The 20246-nt window shown below is 45.0% G+C and overlaps 1 long non-coding RNA gene across 4 annotated transcripts in view; it reads left to right on the top strand.

The window, feature by feature from the left end:
* Positions 1-1138: 1138 nt before the first annotated feature.
* Positions 1139-20246, top strand: part of LOC107133827 — a 35038-nt gene continuing 15930 nt past the window's right edge. The window contains exons 1-3 of one of the 4 annotated variants that reach the window (XR_007345453.1): positions 1139-3229; positions 6536-10653; positions 16398-18471. This is a non-coding gene — a long non-coding RNA (uncharacterized LOC107133827). Of the gene's footprint in view, positions 3230-6535; positions 10654-16397; positions 18472-20246 lie in introns of those variants that run through there. The other 3 variants (XR_007345454.1, XR_007345455.1, XR_001502403.2) reach the window with 3 other exon arrangements.

Genomic DNA, 20246 nt, shown 5'->3' with positions numbered 1-20246 from the left:
TTTTGGTTTTTTGGGATTGGCTTGTCACTTAGAATGATAAACTCCATCCATTTACCAGAAAATGTCATCATTTCATTCTTCTTTAAGGCTGAGTTGTATTCCATCATATATATGTGTGTGTACAATTGTTTTTTTTTTTTTTGTGTGTGTGTATGTGTGTATATATACACACACATATGTGTATATACATATACATATATATACACACAAATACACACATATGTATATATATGCTCATATACACCACATTTTCTTTATTCATTTATCTGTTGAAAGGCATCTAGATAGCTCCATAGTTCAGCTGTTATGAGTTGAGCTGCTGTAAACATAATGTGATTTTAAGTTCTTTGGTTATAAAATGAGGAAAGTGATAGCTGTGTCAAATGTTAGTTCCATTTGATGTTTTCTGAGGAATCTCCATACTGCTTTCCATAATGGTAGCATCAATTTGCAGTCCCAGAAGCAATGTGGGCATGCAGCCTTTTCCCCACATCCTTGCCAACATATTGTTACTTGATGATTGTATTCTTGAAAATCATGTTTTTGACTGAGGTGAGATGAAATCTTGGAGTAGTTTTGATTTGCTTTACTCTAATGGCTAAATGTTGAACATTTTTTCATGTATTTGTTGCTTCTTCTGTGAAGTGTCTGTTCAATTCTTAGCCCATTTATTGATTTGGTTATTTGTTTTTTTGGTGTTATGTTTTGTGAGTTCTACATATATCCTGGAGATTAATGCTCTGAGGTGCATGTGGTGCAGATTTTCTCCCATTCTGTAGGATCTCTTTCACATTATTGATTGTTTCCTTTGCTGAGAAGATGCTTTTTAATTTGAATCCGTCCTTTTTATTGATTCTTGAATTTACTTCTTGGAAGGTAGGAGTCTCCTTAAGGAAGTCAGATTGTAGGCTGACACAGTGAAGATTTGGGCCTACTTTTTATGCTATTAGGCATAGGGTCTCTGTTCTAGTGCCTAAGTTTTGATCCATTTTCAGTTGAGTTTTGTGCAGAGTGAGACAGAGGGCTTTACTTTCATTTTATTTTATGTGGCTTTCCAATTTTCGCCCTGTACCATTTGTTGAATAGGCTTTTTTTTCTTTAATGAATGTTTTTGGCGCCTTTGTCTAGTATGAGATAACTGTGTTTTTGTGTGTTTGTCTCTGTGTCTTCGATTCTGTACCATTCATTGGTCTATATGTCAGTTTGATGACGATACAATGCTGTTTTTGTTACTGTGGCTCTGTAGTACAGTTTAAGCCATACTATTATGATGTGTCTTACTTCATTCTTCTTGCTTAGTATTGCTTTGGGTATTCTGTGTCTCTTATTTTTCCACATGAATTTCATGGTTGCTTTTTCTAGTTCTGTGAAGAATTGTCTTTGGAATTTTCATATGAATTGCATTGGAATTTTCATATGAATTGCATTAAAATTTTCATATGAATTACAAATTAGTTATAACTATGAAAACAAATCCCAGCTCATGAAGGTCCCAACAGCTATCTGGTCACTGGTGTCTGTTGACCCAGCCTCTATCTCCTGCACACTTGATGGTGGCTAACCTAAGGTTACTCTTTGTATTTCAGTGTTAAGGTTGTCATAGAGTTGAGTCTACTCTGCATGTTGATGCTGAGGTCTGGGTTCAGGGACACATTGCCATCACACACCTTGGGATAATTTGCTGGGTTTTTAAACGTTTAATTGTGTCTAAAAATTTCTTTGGGCCCTTTAATTAATTTGCTTGATCAACTTCTGTGTGCTAGGCACTATACTAGGTGTGGAGTACAGAGTGAATAGGCCAAGTCCTTGCTTCCATGGAACTTAATGAAGTTAGTAGGATAATTATAGCATCTACATCTACCTCAATGTTACTGTGAAACTTAGAAGACGGTATGTCTGTTAATAAGAGCAATGCGGAGGACAGTAATAATGTTGAGGAAATTCTCAGAAGATTCATCAGGCATCACCTTGCTTTTGTCTGGGAAGTCTGAGTAATGTAAAGTTGTTACTTTTTCTATAATAAAAACAGACATTTAACACAGTTTATATCTGAAGTCTGTGAACTTCAGGGTTCCCTGTGGGTTGCCAGTCTCCAGGTCAAACACACAGTCCTGTGCTTACTCAAGACAAGTTTGGAGACACTTGAAGCCTTTTCTATAACCATGTGAGCCAGTGCTTCATAGTCAGCAGGCCAAGTCTGAGTCTCCAGGTCACATAGATGACACATACCTATGGTGCTGACTCCCCCCCCCGCCCCACACACACACACACAATCAGTTCATCTCCTGCCTTCACACATTCACTGGTTGCCATTAGCTAGATGGGCCTTGTCCCATTATGTGAATTTTATAGCCTTTGCGTTAATTGTCCAGAGCTTTTGGAGAGATGCCTGGCCTTTCCTAATCTCCAGAACAATCTGTGTTCTCTTCACATGGTCCTGTTATTACTGGCTCTGAGCATGTTTTGTGCAGTTGGTGGTGTACTGCAAGTGCATACACATTCATTTTGTGTCCTCTTCCTTATAGCACTTAACAAGGTGCTTGGATTTGGTCTGAAAAATGACCCTAAACTTCATGACCATACAGTTAGGAAAACCTAGGGGTTGGAGGCTATGTTAGTATGGAGAGAAAACAATTCCTCCTAGGGAAACACATGCACACTCAAACTTCATTTTAGTAAAACGACATCCTGCCCACCAAAATCAAGCAATTCTGGATGGATTTCAGAGAGTTAAAAAAAATGAGGGGAAAACAAAACTAAAAGATAAAATTGAATAGTTTTTGAATTTCTGCTTGGGAGCCAGTTCTCACTCTCAGATCACACTTTTCTTTTGTTGGGGATCATGAATATCACATGAAGTGAGAGATGTACAAACACATCTTCAGTTACTTGTCTTGTTGTGACACAGCACATTTCCTTAGTCCTTTATGAGGGAAAAATTACACATTTCCTTTAAATATTGCTCCTAATGTATGCTGTGCTAAGGCTGTTCTGCCTCAGCCATTAAAAACCTGGGCTTTGTGCAGAGGGATCCAGATTCTTAGAAAATGGCTAAGCAGAAGAGAGAGACACTTATCAAATCAGTTGTCAGAACAGGACTCCCCGGTGACTATAAATGTTGAGTGATCACTTCTGGTTCTGTGTTTTTAGTATCTGTGCTGCCTCTCCACCTGGTGGTCTTTAACTGATAAGCTGGATTTTGACATTGGCCTGCATGAGGACACTACAGGTGAGGACTTGGGGATGGTGGTGAGCCTGGCTGGGGTTGGGTTGGACGATTGTATGAGATGCCATGGAAGTTGCATTAGTCCAATGTCCTCGTGGGTAGGGTCAGGAAAAAGTGCTTTCTTTTTCACCTTTTGATAGAGGGAGGAAGTGTGAATTTTTCCTAATGGCAATCCCCATGTAACTAGATGGATAGTCAAGTTAGGTTTCAAACTCTACTCTTTCATGAGTTTGGAGGGGAAAACTAGTACTTACTATTCAGCTTACTGGGTGTTAACTATCATATTGTACACTAGTTAGTTTATCAAATATCACCACATATCTCTCATTTTAATCAGATTTTAAGTATATACATGTAAGGTACTCAATGTCAATATTCAAACAAAAAGTAGAGAATGAAAACTTCCTTCATTTCCCTGCCCATAAGGCATTGTGCTGAATTGAATATCTGTTAAGGAGATATGCATTTCCATGTATTTGAAACAAAAAAAGTATATATTAACACACTTATACTTTTGGAAAATCAAAATAAGAGAACTCTTCTCAATTCTCTGAGGACTTTAGACTTATTTGAAAAACCTCTGTTCATTATCACTCTTTGTTTTTTTTTTTTTTTTTTACAAAGAGTATACAGGGCTTTTGTAATTGAAAAGACATGGGACAAAGTAGAAAAAAAAGAATGGAAATAGTCCAAATTTGTTTCTTTCAGGGGAGGATTCAGCCCATCCTCTCACTCTGTCCAGAAATGCTTTTTGTAGGGTTGTGAGTATAGCTCTATGGTGGAGCCCTTGCCCAGTGCAAAAGGCCCTGGGTTTAGTCCCTGGTGCTGCAGAAATAAGCAAAGCAGAAAAACAGCAAACACGTCTGGAGTTGTAGCTCAGTGGCAGAGCACTTCAAATCTCACAACCACATTTAAATAAATAAAGGCTCATTGACAAACAAATAAATAAATAAAAACCAACAGCAAACATTTTCTGGAATGCTGTTGCACAGAAGGGTAGTGAGTATTGATAACAGTTAGATATAATATATTTCAACAAGATCCAAGAAAAGAGCCCACATGTTTTCACCATTTACAAAGGGGAAATATTGAAGGACATCAGTGTCTTTAACCTGATTTAAACACTGTACCTTTTTTGGTGTATCAAAATATCACATGGTACTCTATAAATACGTACAAGTTTCATATTCTGTATATCAGGTAGCTACCAATTTAAAATATTTTCTATTCTCTGAAGTGTTATAAACAAAAATGGATAAAAAGTTACTTATTAATCTAATCAATAACTTCTGAGAATCCTAGGCATTCTCATTTTTATTTCATTTTCTATAGGCTCAGTAATACTTCTGTATTTTCTCTAGGATTTTGGTATTCTCATTTAATATATTTTGGCACACTATTGAGTGAAAATTAAATTCAAGGTTGCTCCTCAGCAGACATACAAGACAGGTTCTGGAACTTGTGTTTCTATGATAAGATGTTAGGATGACACACAGTCAGTCTCTCTGCCCTGCATCAGATCCCTTGTGATACTCTGCCCCTCCCCCATAGATCTACTTTTTCTGAATTGTTGGATTATTTATTGTATTTATTATTTGTTGTCTGCTTCTCTTAATGAGAATGACACCCACAAGGCAGGTGATTATTTTCTTGTTTATTGATGTATTGTAAGATACTGTGAAGTAATGGTTGGCAAATACTGGGTACAGTATAAATGCTTATGTGAGTGAATGCAAAACTATCTACAACTCTAAAATGTGAATCTGGTAAATAAAGATAAGGAATTCTGCCAGGTGACCTGCAAGTAAGAGTGATTGTGTAAGAAAAGCATCATGAGGCACAGGCTATATATATATTGACACTAAGGATGTTTCAGAAATATTATTGGATTCCTCCTTCATTCATTCATGCAAAATTAACTTTTATTGAGTGCATACAGTATGCTATATGGAGCTGGGAAAGCCAGGACAGCTGCCCTTGAAGGGCAGGAGATTTTCTACCTCAGGGGCATGTCTTCTGAGATAAAGGTTAAGGCAAGGTGTGGATCCCCATCTGTGGTACTCTTTTCCTTGGCTCTGAGTGTAGATTTAAATGAGGAAATACATGGAAAATGAAATCCCTTTTTCTTCACAAATGAGATAACTAGGACTCAGGGGTTTCTTAAAGCAGAAACTATTTTGCTTTCCCTCTTTTCCCAAAGTAGCAGATTTCTGGGCTCACAAATCAACTAACAATGTGAGTTGGAGGAGGAGGCAGCTGCCTTTGTCACTGGGATCAATTCTCTCACTCCCAGGGCTGGTGGCTACAGACTCCCCAGGCCCCACCCTGTAGCAACTGAAGCTGTAGGCAGCCTTCCTGCCAAGAACACCTTCCCAGTTGATGATCTTGTGACACAGAACACCAGGACTCTCCTGGGATATAGACTGACAGTGCCCCTGCGCCTGGTGAATGTTGCCTGTGCCTACATTACCTGCTGAGCCCTGGCCAGGAACCCTCCGCCAGTGGGAGAACAGAAACAAAGTTATAGGCACCTGCTAGGGACAAGAATACAAGCCAGGGGAACTGCAACTCTCATTGCTGCAAAGCAGATTTCCCTGACCTCTGCCTACATATTGCTGTTTCACCCCAGGGGGGGCCAATACCAACTTAAGGTGAAAGAGTTTGTTATTGTCTGGTTGTGCAACAAAGGAAGGAGAAGCACAGGTTTGACTTTGTGTCTCCTATTTCCTTTTTTTAAAATAAATCTCTCATGTTGGGAAAGGAATCCAGGGCCTCCCACATGCCAGGCAAGTGCTATTCCCCTGAGCTCCACCCCGGTGCCGCCATCTCTTTCTTTATGCTCCATTCAGTTGTCAGCAGCTGTGCTGGTTCTTACTTCCAGTGCATCCAGAACCTGGCCTCCACTCCATGCCTCCACTGCTCTGGTCTCCCTGGTCAAGCTGTGGTCTCTCCCGGTTGCTGGGATGGCCCCAGGTGGACTCCTGGCTTCTCCCATCTGTAGACTCCTATCTGTAGGAAAAGACCATCCTTTTCTTTTAAATTAAGCACTACCTCTACTACAGTTTGAATCTGGAATGACCCCTACAGGCCCAGGTGGGAAAGCTTTTGTCTCAGCCACAGGTGCTATTGGGAGGAGGTGGGACTTTTAAGGGGGGGGGGCGGATGCTAGTGAGGAGTTTCCTGTTAGGGGCCTGCTTTTGGGGGACTGAGGAACTCTGGCCTCTTAATTTCCCACTCTGCTTCCCAGCCATCATGCAGGGAGTCACTTGCCACCATGCACTCCCAGGGTGTTTTGTGGTTTCACCCCAGGTCCAAGAGCAACAAGGCAAACAGCCATGGACAGAAGCCTGCAAACTGTAAGCCAGAATATACCTTTGTCTTTTTAAGTGGATTACCTCAGATATTTGTCACAGTAATTGAAAGCAATGCAAGAACAAAGCAGTGGAGGGGACCACAGTGAAAAAGGTGTAACATAGTGAAAAATTGGATGAAACACCCTAGAACTAAGTCAGGAACAGCACCTTGCTAGCATCCCACATGGCTGCATCCTAGCCCTAGTCCCTCCTTCCTCCAGAAGTAAACAGCCCCACTACCCACATGCTCAAAGACTAAGACACCCCATGCACCACTTGGCATGTCTTGGGGCGGGTCTTGGTTTGCAGGTTCCCCTCCATGTGTGTCTTTTCCTTGTACTCTTCCTGTTACAGTGGCAGGCACTGTGAACCATGGAGGTTCTCATATCTGGACTCTGCTAATTCATATTTAGAATATAGTCCACACCCTCCTTTCTGTTTCCTCCATATCTCTTGCAGAATGTCAGCTGGATGTAGAGACCTGTTCAGAGTGACCTGTGATGCTGAAAAAAGTTCTGAATTTTAAAGTAGATATTGGGACCTGAGGGAAATAACATTAGAAACAAGATCACGATGCTGATACCCACCAATTGAAGCTCACCAGGGTGTCACCTGTGGTCAGAGTCAGTTTACTTATATTTCTAGTGGCTCCACAGCCATGCAGAAGCATCTCAGAAAGAAGCATGGAACAGTGCCCCTTAGTGGATTCTGGCTTCTATTCAATGATTCCAAGATGTGAGTCAGGACAGTGTCAAGAAGTGAGGCAGGTTGGTGATTGGGCATCTTAATTACTTTTGTCTCAGGTGTGGGAAGATTACTGGAGAGTCACAGTCCATGTTGGTAAAAAGGCAGCTGTCACTCATGTTAGAAAAAGGATGGACTCAGTGATTTTTCTGGCCTCAGGTCAGTCTCCACCTAGTTTTCGATAAGACCACCATGTGGTCCTGCCTAAGGTTTTCATTCTATTAGCAGTGCATGTTTTGACGTGGGAAGATCATGGATGAGCAACCTATTGTCAGGAAAGTCATTTCCCTTTCTCAGTTCCTCTCAGGGTCTAGATGAAAAGAGCACTGATTTTATTTTATCAATGACTATATGGCCAATGGCCTTGAGTTTCAGTGAGAGGAGGTTTATACCTAGTAAGGTACATGATATTTAGATAGGAGGTGTCTCCCAAAACTCATGTATGAGAAAATACGGAATTGTTCAGAGGTGAAATGATTATATCATGAGAGCTGTAAAATAATCAGTGGATTAATTAATTTGGTGGGTTAATAATTTGAAGGGGTTAATTGGTGATAATTATAGGTGAGTAAGATGTAAGCAGGTCATTGGGGGTGTACCTTTTTGTTTATATTTTGCCCCTGACCAGTGAAGCTCCCTCTATCTCTGTCTCTCTTGGTGGCCATGAGCTGAGAAGCATTCCTCCACCTTCCACTACGATGTTCTGCCTCACCTCAGGCCTAGAGTGATGGAGTCGGCCAGGCATGGACTGAAGCACTGAAACCATGAGCTGGAATAAGCTTTTCCTCCTCTAGGTAGTTTGTTGGGTATTTTGGTGACAGTGATGGAAAGCCAACTAACAGAGTGGATAAGAGAGCCACCAGGACACTTGGGTGCTAGAGTGCTCAGCTGAGCATCAAGCTTGAGGGATCAGCATCTGTAATTCTTTGGGGAGACTGATGATCTGAGGCAGGTCTAGGAAGCAGCAGTTCCAGAGGAGCAACTGAGGGGAGGAAATGATGAGGCTGCAGCTCAGGCAGGAAGCTGGCAGAGAAGGGAGCCAGTGGGGAAGCTGATATCTGCCTCTGGACCGTGCCCACGTCTCTGCCTGCTGCATGGTTTTTCTAGGCAAAATGGAAAGGAATGGTGAGAGGTCAAACCAGTCCTGGCTCTCCCAGTCACTTGGTCAGACACCTCAGGGCTTCCTTTTGTGAGAGCTGCCCATGACCTCACCCTGGCTAATGGAGTCCTGGGAATGGTCTTATATGTTTTCAAACTAAGAGTATAAAGAGGCTAAGCCCTAAATAGCCATTTTCCCTTTGTTCTGGGAAAACCCGGGGTAGGTAATGCCTGGTGTCATCCTTCCAGGTTTTGTTCTGAATTTCTCGGGATTTTCAGAACTTACTTAGTTGGGAATGTGGTTCCTTGTAGCCCAAAGCATCCCCATTGCAGTGACAGAGACACCTGGACTTTCTGAGGTGACAACACACCTAGCCATGGAGCCTGAAGAGGTATGAGAAGGTGGGGGAGGAGCTATACTGGGGGTGGGTAAAGAAAAAGAAAACTTTATTAGAATCTTCCAGGGGGTATATTGACAGTGAAATTCTGGGTCTTGGGACAGAGGCTACAGCCTGTGAGGAAGCAGGCAGACCCCAGGCTCAAGGCTGTGGGTTATGTCACAGGAGAGGAATTCAGAAAGTGATCAGGGATTCTTGGTAAACAGGGACTTATTGTTCTCCACATTTTCAGGTATTTCTGTTAGGAGTTGGTGAAGTGAAGGCCTGGCTGGGTTTCTGCACTTCCAAGCCCTGCCAGAAAAATAAACCCCATCCCTTATAACTATACAGCCACCACCCACTCCTCACAGGAGATTTTATTTCTCCTCTTCTGTGCCTTTGTATTCTTTTTTTTTCTTTTTATTTTTCAATGTTCCAAATGCAGCTGTTGCCACACTCTCTAAGAACCTGTGCATCAGCAGGGTGACCTGCAGGTGAAATAAAGCCTGTGGATGCAGGAGGAGGAGAGCATGGAGGTGTGGGGTGCAGGGCTAGTACTGTGGATCAGGAAGCACAGGCTTCATGGTGAGTCAGAGTTAGAGGGTGGGGAGGATGCCTGAGAGGATCCCTGGTCTGCTAACCCCTCTTTCTTTTAAAATATCCACCTCTAGTGTCTTTAAAGCAGGAACAGATGCAGGAAAGTGAGTCACAGAGTTGCCTATTTTTCTAGAACCAGGGATCAATTTGGGATTGCCGCCAGAACTCCTTGGTCTTGCTGTTTTTCCTACTTGTCACTGAGAATAAGATGAATAATAAACAGAGGGCTTGGAGCAGAGGACTCATAGGGCCTTCTCCAAGCTGGGGGATATCATTCAGAGTGCTCTCTTCAGCAGAAAAGGCCGAGAGTTGTTACAGGCCTGAAGGGCAAGAGGTAAGAGTCTGGGAGAGATGGAGCTGAGGTCCAGTGGGGATAGTTGAGGGAAGTTTGGCGCAGGCTTCGTATGTTCCAGAGATGGGGTTGATTGTCCAGATGGACTGTTGAAAGTGAGGTGACAAAGGTGACTCCCAGCTTAGATCCTAAGAACAGGAACCATGATCTTGCCATTGACTGAGATGCTCCAGGAGCAGCAGGTTTAGAAGGAGGTTGTCTCCATCTGTGAAGGCTGCTAGAACCAAATACCACTGACCAAGTAGGTTATATATGACATAAAGTCATTCCTCACCATCGTGGAGGCTGGACAGTCTGAGTCCAAGGTGCCATCAGATTTCATGTCTAGCCCTTTCTGGCTCATGAAGAGGCATTCTGCATGCATCCCTGCACATGAATGAGATCCTGGGCCTGTTTGATCAGGACGCTAAGCTAATTTCACTCAGAAAGACATATCTGCGTGACCTAATCTCCTTTGAGAGGCACCTTCTGATACTTTTGGGGTAAGGATTCAGCCTTTGGTGTGGGGGCAACCAGCATTAATGCTACAGTGAAGGCATGAAGATTTTTACTTGGACAGGTTGCATTTTAATTTATCTGGGCAGTTGGGGGATGAGTCAGAGTTCATGTGAGTTTCAGGCCAGAGATATCAATGTGGGGGCACCTGGGAGGTGTTAAAATCCTCTAGCTTCAGATGATCTCCCGAGAGAGGACGCTAACCTTCTCAAATGTTGGGGCCCCTGGGCCATCCTGGGAAGCCATGCCATTGCTTGAGCCTTTTTCTTGAGTGTAAAGATGTGATGTGAATTGAAGCAGTTTTTCTCCAAATTCTTGTCCTGCTCTGAGATTCTGCAGTGAAATGTCTTCAAAACTGATTGGTGCAGATTGACCAAATGATTGCTGTCCACACCTCAGTGCTGATCTGCTGTAAGTGAACATCTGGATTACTTGGGTTATCATGGGACTGACACTGTGGGTGCTCTTGGAGTGAGATCTGGGATGGCTCCCAGTTCTTCAAGCTTCTCAACAGGAGGTGTTATCTCCAGGAAGTCAGAACCACTCAAAAAACCAGTCCAGGGGGACCAGTCACCTCTGCAGCTGTATCCCCAAAACCTGTTTGCAATCTGTTCTCCCACCAGCCATTAAGCCAAGAACTACAGAAACAACCAGAGCCTTTCTGTCCAACATCCTCTCCCACTGCAGGGAACTGACATTCCTATTGCAATCATTGAAGGATGCAGACATTACAAGATGAACTTGCTCTGTGGTATCACAGGCTGATGCATTAGAAGTAGGGGCATGGAAAATTGGGAGGTCGGTCTTTGCAGGTCAGGTGGGCTGTTCTGAGGAACAGAGAATAACTTGGCCACTAGAATGGAGTGAAGAGTTTTGTGGGATGGACTGCAAACTCTCAGCAGCCACACGGTTAAGGTCAGGAGGGTGCCAAACAGGCTGTGCTGAGACCAACAGGAGCACTTGCCCATGCAGCCTTCCATATGACAGTAGGTGGGGTGGCTAGGAGCCAGAACTCTGGGAATGTTGCTGAAATTTGAGGCCAGAGATCTGACCCTGTGGTTCCAGAAAATCAGGTATAGCCACTCATCCCAAAACCAAACTGGAAAGTAATGGAGAAAACAAGGAAGGAGCTTTCCTCACCATGGCCATGTCAGGAAAGCAAAATGAGCTCCAGGGTCTCGGTCCTGTCCATGGGATGCTCTCTTGAGCTTTCAGGTTGAATAGAGGAGGGATTGAGTCAGAGCAAGAGGGCTGAACAAGGATGCAGCCCTGAGAAAACTGATCATGTCATTGTCATCTCCTTGATGCTCCTAGGAGCGCTTCTTGTCTATTGGGCTGTAGGTCCAGAAGGGGGCAATTTGGTTCAGATTGGACACATGCACCTGCTTGGTGGGGCCAGCCTTGTCACCAGGTGATATCTGCTGCAAGGTTCTGCTGTTCTTTGGAGGGGCATGGCAATTACTTGAGATTTCTTGGGCACTCCACGGCTGTGGAACAGGATGATGTGAAAGCTGACACTGAATGTCCCTGAAAACTTTGGAAATCCCTTAGGTATTCTCATGTCATCATCTTCCCTCTTCAAGACTAGGTAAATCAGGGCTAATAAACCTTGTGCTACCAGGTTTTAGAAGAGCACTCCTTAAAGGAGCACTCACCTTTATGCAGAGATGAGCAGGATTCTAAAGACAAATAAAAAAGGAAGGCAGAGATACCAAGCTTCCTCCTCTTTTGTGCCAACATAATTAGCAACTTGTAATTCTGTGTTGGGGACCTGCACACTCCCTTGGCTGGAATCCTGCTTCTTTCATTTTCTATCTGTTTCATATTGGTTGAGTGACTTCACTGTGTTTAGAAGCTTGATATGAAAAAATGGATGCAAAACTGTGCCATTCCATCATATCATGCTGAGGACCCAAGGAGCGTTATGCCTCAGAGCAACATTTGGAGCACTGTGAGTGTACTTAAAGGAGTACTGTGAGTGTACTTAAGTCTTATTCTTCCCCAGGACCCACTGATTCAGTAGCCAAATTCCAGATTCTCCCTACTCTGAAAGATAGCCAGGAGCACATCTGGATTCAGAAGTGTTTCAGTACCTCAGAGGAAGACCTCAGCTGCTGGTTCTTCCCCCTCCATGATCTCTCTCATCAGATGACATCAGAGTGATTGACTGTGGTGTGGGCAACTCAGAACCTTTAGGTGGAGATGTGAAGCCAAGACATAAGCATGTCACTGATACACAGAAAGAGACACCAAGTGACATTCAGGGTTGTGATGGGGACTTATCAAAGGGCAGTACAATGCAAATGGTTGGATGCTTGGTGGGACAGAAAGGATAGGCATGTGAACAGAGAATCAACAGATCATTGCTGTATACAGAAAGCCCCAGAGAATCAGCTACAAGTGTCAGATCTTATAATTGTGTGCAGAAGTCCACAGGTATGCTGGGGCTCAGTTTGTCAGTAAAACAGTCACATGAACAGGATAACAGTAAAAGAACCCTAGGAGTTTAAGGAAAGGTAGGACGTTTAGGAAGAGCTCGCTCCACCAGACTTGATTTTGATACTGTAATGAAGAAAAACATGACAGGATTCTTGTATGTTCGGAATAGTGTGCTTGAGCCTGTTGTCCTCTCACGTGGAGGCTGAGGCAGAAGTTCAAATACAGCATCACACATGCAGATTTTGATGATAAAGCTGGGGTCAGGTGGAGAACGGGTGTCTGATGGAGAAGCAGATCTAAAGAGGCAAACTTGAAGTTGTGGAGCAAGTAGCCCAGAGTCACTTGGGCATAGAGGGGGTCTTATGTATAGTTGGAGGGAAATTAGGGATTCCACTAGGAAGGCTAGGGCACTGATACTCGTGTTGGTGGAGCCCTTAATATTCTGAAGTTTATTAAAATTGTGCAATAGAGGACACATCCAGAAAGAACACATGCCTTTATAATCATTAACAGGCAGTTGAAGTGAATACTCAGGTGCCACATTAGGTTGCAGGCACTCCCAGAAGACTTCTGTCCTCTTGCCCGACCACAGCCTCTAAAGTCATCACTTGCTGACTCAGGCAGTGGCTTCCAGTGTTCCTCTGTTTCCACATTACCCAGTGCTGCTCACTAATGTCACATCTGAGTTTTACCTGATTCAGACTTCATGTACATTTTTCCATGTCTGATTTTGCTGGATGGGGCTTCATCCTGTCAGTCATGGTAGATAGTGTGCCTTTGGGTGGACATCCCAAGGTGCTTATATGTCTGCTGCAAGGGACTCTTCCTCATGCCATGGTACTGTGGTGGAGACCTTGAAAATGTGTACCATGGCATTTCTGCTGAGGATACACCAAGAGTGCATTGCTGAGATCCAGAATCTTCATAACTTCAATTCCATTAGACAAACTGCTCTCATAGGCTTGACATCACCCACATGCTCCATGGACTTGGTGGTTTCCCATCATTCATGTCCTCACCAATGCTTCTCAGGACCTTCTATGCTCACTCAGGTCCCTGCAATTTGCCACAGGCTTCCCTGTATCCATGGAGGCTAGGACCCAGGATGAGCCTCTTTAGGCAGCAGTGGGAACAGTGTGTCCTGTCTACTCAGCAGGCCAGTCCTCAGAATGGCTTAGAAAAGCATCCCTGGAACTCAAATCTTGGCTGACCCTCTTGCTAACTGTGTAATCATTGGAGATTTAATTAACTCCCCTGTGCCTCCATGTCTTTGTGTGTGGAGCACGGGTGAGAACGTGTTCCTCTCTGGGCCATCTTGATGATTAACAAGTGAAGGCTGCAGAGCATTTGGAAGGAGGCAAGGATGCTCTAGGAGATCCATATCTGTGAGCCAGAACTGGAGCCTTCCTAGGGAACAGTCATGACTATGTTCTACAGATGGCTTAGAAGACAGAAATGGGGCTTATTCCATATCACTGGTAGAGCTCGGTGTGTCTAGGTGTGTCACCTCTCATGGAGGGATAGGCATCATCCTTTCCAAGCTGAGTCCAAATGAAGGAGTTGGCTGTTTTCAAGGACCTGTGTTCATCTGCTATTCATCACAGTGACAGAAATGCCCCAAAATAACAATTTACAGCAGGAAAGATTATTTAGGCTCATGGGTTCACAGGTCTCAGTCCATGGTTGCCCCAGCTCTATGGCTCTGGGCCTAAGAGTGAGGCACAACATCATGCAGCAGGGTATAGCAAAGGAGAGTTGTTCAGCTCATGGAAAATGGGAAGCAAAGAGAGAGGGAGGAACTTTGGAGACAAAATTATGATCCCCAAGGACATGTCCCCAGTCTCCTAACTTCTTTAGCCAAGCCTCACCTGCCTACAGTTAACATCCAGTACAGTAGTCTTCAAATCCATCAAATGGATTAATCCATGATTAGGGTCATGGTTCTTGTATTGTAATCATTTCAGCTCTGAGCACTGCTACCTTGCCTGACATGAGCTTTTAGGAGGACATCTCACATCCAAATCATATCAGGGCAGGTCATGTTGTAGAAAAATAGTCTCTCTTTCAAGAGCAAGAATGCTTCCTCTCCATGAGATGTTCAGAGGGCAGCATCACAGTGGACATCCACAGGCTGGGAATGGTACTCTTGGGCTTCTGGTCCACGCTTACTTGGCCTTCTGACTAGCCGATGGCCATGGTGGCCAGTGCTGGTCCTTCCCTTTGGCAGAATGCACAGATGAACTGGCTTCAGGGTTTCAGGCAGCTGAGGATGTGCTGGTACTCAAGATGAGTGGAGGGTTCCAGGACCCAGCAGTGGGCAAAGCCGCAGCCCATCCAGTACTGGTTCAGTTGAAATTCACTTTAAATCTTCTGATCACATCAGGAGGAAGTTCCAGTGTAGTCCTGGGAATCCTGAGCCAATAACATGTGTGTATCTGTTTCTTTCGGGGGGGGGGGGGAGGAGAAAACTGGTCCTGCCTAGAGCCATCAGATCCCTTGTCTGCGCTGAATGTATCATCAGTGTTTGTCTTCATTGGCTAGGATTGTCTTCTTCCAGGCCAGCATCTGAGGGCTGTGGCTGGGTGTCATCCATGGGGCATGAGTCTCTGCAGCTACTCTAAGGTGAAATCCAATGGAGTCACATCAGCCCTTGAAAACCCATAATGAGCCTGTTGAGCAAGGTCCTGCATACCTAACCTTGGGCAAGTGAACAAAAGTGACAAAAGATATGTATGTAAACTCGGGTGATGATACCTTCTTAGATACTTGCTTTCTTTCAGTTAGCCCACACATCATTAAATGCACCCTTTTAAAGCAATCCTCTCTCCCACCTCAGGGTAGCATCCTGTGCACAGACCCAGATGTTTTAGCCATCACCACCCTCTAGTTTGATTACAAAGTCACTGATTTTCAAACTGTGTGCTGTGAACTCTGGTCAGGAGAGGTACTTCATAGTTTGGGGGCCTGGAGGAGGCTCTGAGCCTTATCCCACTACCTGCTGTTACTCTTCTCTGCCTCTACAGTTGATTTGGATTTGCTTTTATGCATTGGGGTTCCTTGTAAATTTTAGGTTTGAAAATCCATGTTTTGGAATTTTTAGGAAAAAGGTTAAAAAGTTCTGGCTTAGGCAGTTTAATTGTTTTTGAGGTTGCTTCTAGTTTTAACATTCCCTGATTATCTCTACTCATTTTCTTATCGGCATAACATACATCCTGCCTGAAAACCCCTCATACCATCTCTGAGACGTGTTGTAATCCCACAATCCCAGGCCCATGGCTGTGCAAATCAGAGGGTCTATACAAATCATGAATGTCTATCAAATCAGTGAGTGAGCTCTGGGCTAACTGCTGCCAGTGTGCAAGAAAGGGAGGAGACAGAGAAAGATTTTTAGTATGTTGTAAAAGGTCATCAGTGACATTTCACTAAACATGTTGTATCCTACACTGGCCTTGCATCTTAGCAAACTTTCTTTTTCTTAAAAAAAAAAAAAAAAAAGAAATAAACAAATAATCAAGGGTGCCCTCAGTGCTGGTGGTCATGACAATGAGAGACAAAAATGCCCTTTATGCCTCAGGATTGTGAGCAAGGCCAGCTGATTTCATTAGCTCCTCCTCTGTTTTCCCAAGTTCCATCCTTTTCATGTCTGTTCAGGCTTTTGCCACCTGGCCTGTACCCTTTCTATCACTGGACCTTGCCCTTGCAATTTCATTTTTCAGGCCTATGCCTCAACACCTCTCCCTTCACTGTTTGCACTCTGTGAGATACTGGGCCAGAAGGTTCTTGTTCTGTGCTGTGACTCAGTTCTGGTCACATGTTGAAGTTAAAATGCTGTCTCACCACTGTTCTGAAAAGAGGACCATCATCTGAGGAGTCTTGGTTAGACAGACGTCTTCAAGAATGCAATGCATCCTGCAAATGCTGTCATGTTTTCACTGCACTTTTGCTGAAGTTACTTTTAGTCTGGAAAAAAAAAGAAATTTAAGGAAGGGTTTTTGCTACTTCACAAGCATACACCCTGCTGCATTCAGAAACTTCCTAAATCAAATCAAAGCTCCTTTTATTAAACCGAAGTCTTAATGTTGCAACCTAATACATCAAAATGAAACTGCTGAGGTGTAGAGACAAGAAAGAGTCTTGATGGCATCAAGAAAAATTGCCTGTGTTACTTGTAGCGACACAATTTTATTTAGTGCAGACTTCTCATTGTACCCTGCGGAAGCCAGCGAGAAGTGAAATGACATTTTAAAACTGATGAAAGAAGAAACGATCACACAAAATTTAAATACAGTGAAAATCCCTTCAAGAATAAGGTGAAGTTTTGCTCTGCTCAAATGAAGGAAAGCTGAGAATCCACTCTCAGGTCTGCTCTGAAACTGTTCATAAAGGAAGTAATTCTGACAGAAGGGAAATAATGCCTGCAGGAATCGTGGAGAAAATCAGGAAGGAGGAAGGATCACTGGGAACAGTAAATAATCGAAAAAATGCAATAGACTACTGTCCCATTGAATTCTCTAAATTATTCTTGACAATTGAAAGCAAAATTATCCCATTGCCTGATGGGCTTTCAATGGATGTAGATGCAATGATAAGATGCCTACGACTTGGAGTAGTGAGAGGGGAGGCTTCATCTCCACACTGTGTGTTGATCTAACATCAGATAAATCAGACCACAACAGAGAGAATCACCAGAGACAAAGAACATGACAGTGGAATTCCGACTCACCAGGAAGACCCAGCATCCTAGACATGAATGCACCCAGCAACAGCACTTAGAGAAGCTGAGGCAAAGAACACACAGTCGGAATGAGAAACAAGCCCCTGTGCACTTTGGACAAAGGCTTTAATACCCCTCCCAGGAGTGGACAGAAGAGGTAGACAGAGAGCAGGTTTCTCGGGGATGGAAAACACATCAGCCATGGGGTCCTTGTCTTGAGAGCAACACCACTACCAGAACTGGGATGCACGCACTTTCCAAGGGCACATAGTGCCAAAGAAGCCATATCCTCCGTCAGAGGTCAAAGGGCCGAAATCTCACCATGTATGTGCATAATGGAGTAAGATCAGAAAAAAATAACAGAAAATCAAGAAGAAATTCACCAAAGGATTGAAAAGTAAACCATATACCATTGGATGGATCAAGGGTCACAAAGCAAGACTCAAGAGAGATTACTGAGAAGTTAGAATGTAGCCTATGACAATTTGTGGGAAGCAGCTAAAGCCGTTCTTAGAGTAAAATTAACAGCATTAACATCTTACCTCAAAGAGAATAAAGATATAAGCCAATCTCTAACTTCCGCCTTCAAATCCAGACTGAGGAAAAGGAGAGAAATAATAGATGGGCAGAAATTAATAAAGCTGAAACCACAAAAATAGGAAAAATGTATACAAAACAGAAAAAAAGAAAGAAGACCAGGGATGATCAGGACTGAAACAGGGGCCAACACTACAGACCTCACCAACCTGAAAAAACCCGTGGGCGGACCTGCAAATGCCCTCACACAGCGGTGACAATCAGGTGAATAGACCACTTCCTGGGAAGTCACAAGCCCCCAGCACAGACAACCCACAGGGACAGAAGACCACAAACCATGCTGTGGTGGATGAGGCCATTGCCTTCCCATCCACTGCTTTAGGAGGCCAGTATCCTGGTGGAACAGCTTTAGGGACAGATTCTCTGACCTGTGTGTGTGTGTGTGTGTGTGTGTGAGAGAGAGAGTATGAGTGTGAAAGTGAGTGTGTGTGAGTATGAGAGTGTGTGTGAGTGTGAGAGTGTGTGTTGTGAGAGAGTGTGTGTGTGAATGTGTGTGAGAGTGTGAGTGAAAGTATGAAAGTGAGTGTGAGTATGTGAGTGTGAGAGTAGTGTGTGTGAGTGTGTATGAGTGTGTGAGTATGAGTGTGACAGTGTGTGTGGTTCTCTCACTGGGAGTTTTACACAGTCATTTTGGGTGCTCTTCTCCTTCAGGAGATGTAATCAACTGATTTCCCTCATTAAACTGGTGACCTCATGCAATAAGCTGACTGATGTTTCAGCCCCCCAAGCCTTTGCCCCCCTCGTCAGCCCGCTGTATTGGGGTGCACACACTCCCATGGGTGCTGGGTGTGTGGGCTGCACCGTGGCTTCCTGCCCATCGAGGGTCTCCTTCTGGGTGTTTAGTGTTTTGCTTTGCTCCCCTGTCCTCCTCGGGGCTGAGGTCGGAGATGCAGGCCTCCTCCTGGGGGTGTGGAGGTGTCCCCTACTCCACGGGAGGCTGCAATTCTCTCCCTTCCGTTCATTTACTTATTTGTGGTACTGAGGGTGGCACCCGGGGCCTTGCATTTCCCAGGCAAGTCCTCTGCCCCTGAGCTGCTCCCAGCCCCCACTCAGAAGAGAAGCTGCGACCCATGGACGGCAGTGGCCACAGCCAGGACGCCTCAGGGGCAGCCCAGAGCTACGGCTCTCTCCACATACACATGCACACACACACACACACACAGATACACACAGACATAAAGACACACAGACATGCACACATAGATGCACACACAGACACACTATGCAAAGAAACACATAAAGACACACAGACATAAAGACATACAGACACACACGTACCCATTGCAGCTTCTATGGGACGCACACAGGGGGCTTCCCTGCCACAGCCTGCCCCTGCATGGGAGCCAAGTGTGCTGACTCCCCTGCAGGGACGGTGAGAGAGGAACTGCATCCCACCTGGTGTCCCCAGGGATGAATCAGTGATGGCAGTTGGAGCTGGCAGGCACTGCACACCCCCTGCTGTCAGCAAGGCTCAGTGGACAGTCGGCTTCTGCCCTACTGGCTCCCACAGGAGGCTGTGGGTGGGCCCTCTGCTCCTCCCTGCATGGTGGCCAGGGGTCCATCCGGGCACAGCAGAGAGGGCAGGTACACCTGGGGGAGACAGGTGGGTGGAGGGCAGAGAGCCCCACCCTGCACAGTAGCAGCACAGCGGGTGCCCTACCCTGGCTGAGAGCTGGGCAGGGCCCAACAGGAGCTGTACAGTGCACACCCTCCCAGCCATTCTGGGCACTGGCTGCTCTCCTGGGTATGGCTGGCAGGTGACCTCCCAGGCCTTGGCTGGACTCTCCACCCTCACAGCAGCTCTTGTCACAGAAGAGAGTCTCTGATTGATGGGCGGAGGGGAAGCACTCTTCCTTCAGGGCACTTGCTCTCTGTGTTGAGTCTGGGAAGGTGGCTTCCCCCAGATCCCATGGGCTTCCTGGCACATGTCTTCTGAGGCTCTGCACCAGTGCACGACCTGAGCACCCTGCGCTGGTCAACCACATCAGGAGGATGGCTGTGACCCTCTGCATCCTGCAGAAGGCCTGTTTCTCGGGATGTGTCCCCAGGCTTGTCATGGGCCAAGGTTGAGGCCAACACCAGCGGCCTGTGTGTAAGGGTCCAAGGCTGAGCCCACAGGCTTCTCGCTGGGCAGCTCTCCAAGGTGCTGAAGTGTGACGGTGCAGGTGAAGAGCGACTCCGGGGCAGGGCAGGCAGAGAGCTGGCAGAGGGCCACGGTGGGGTCCCCTGGGCCAGGGCAGGAGCTTGGTGGCTT

Source organism: Marmota marmota, unplaced genomic scaffold (assembly GCF_001458135.2).
Source record: "Marmota marmota marmota unplaced genomic scaffold, marMar, whole genome shotgun sequence".
Lineage (NCBI taxonomy): Eukaryota > Metazoa > Chordata > Mammalia > Rodentia > Sciuridae > Marmota > Marmota marmota.
This window is presented reverse-complemented; position numbering and strand designations above follow the sequence as displayed.